The 667-nt window shown below is 45.4% G+C and overlaps 1 pseudogene; it reads left to right on the top strand.

The window, feature by feature from the left end:
* Window positions 1-224: 224 nt before the first annotated feature.
* On the top strand, window positions 225-390 carry LOC116104165 (annotated as a pseudogene).
* The last annotated feature ends 277 nt before the right edge of the window (window positions 391-667 follow it).

The following is a 667-nucleotide window of genomic DNA, read 5'->3' as shown; positions in this document are numbered from 1 at the left end:
CCTTCTGCCTGGTTCTAAAATCACGTGTGGGATTTCGGGGCTTTGCAGAGGGGGTAGCACCTATCTATTCTGCTGTACAGTTTGGAGGGCTGTGTGCTTTCTGTCTGCTAGGAAGAAATTAGATCCCTTCTCTATTTGTTCCTCTTCTCTGAACCTCTGAATGAAAAGATTGCTGCCCGCCCCCCAAACCCTTAGACTGCTGGTGTCTATTCAAGTCAGCTCAGAGCTTTGCGGAGTGGCAGTATCGTAGCCGATGAGGTTTATCCTAGGCATGATTATTGCTAATTGAAAACTCAAGTCAGCTCAGGTAGTGGATATAAGGCAGGCGCACAGCCAGTGTGGAATCCTATCCTTCATGTCTCCAGCCAGAGTGTCTATCTCACTAATGAGCTCAGGGATCCCAAAAGCACCGCCTGCAGTCACAAGGGATGCTAATGTATCTTTCTTTCTAAAACAGACTTCCAGCTTTTGAATATTGCCATGACTTACATTACAGAGACTAATAAATCAAATAAGGAAAAGAAGCCATCCACAGCCGGCTCCCCGTGCTGATACAGTCAGCGTTATTTCTTTTTCTATGCCTGTTTATGGATTCTATTTTCCAGTAGGTAGGCAGCCATCTTCCATAATATAGTCTTTGGTGCATTTGCATGAAGTGATGAGCCAG

Source organism: Mastomys coucha, unplaced genomic scaffold, assembly GCF_008632895.1.
Source record: "Mastomys coucha isolate ucsf_1 unplaced genomic scaffold, UCSF_Mcou_1 pScaffold21, whole genome shotgun sequence".
NCBI classification, from domain to species: domain Eukaryota; kingdom Metazoa; phylum Chordata; class Mammalia; order Rodentia; family Muridae; genus Mastomys; species Mastomys coucha.
The sequence above is the reverse complement of the archived record's forward strand: the minus strand, read 5'-3'. Positions and strand labels throughout refer to the sequence as shown.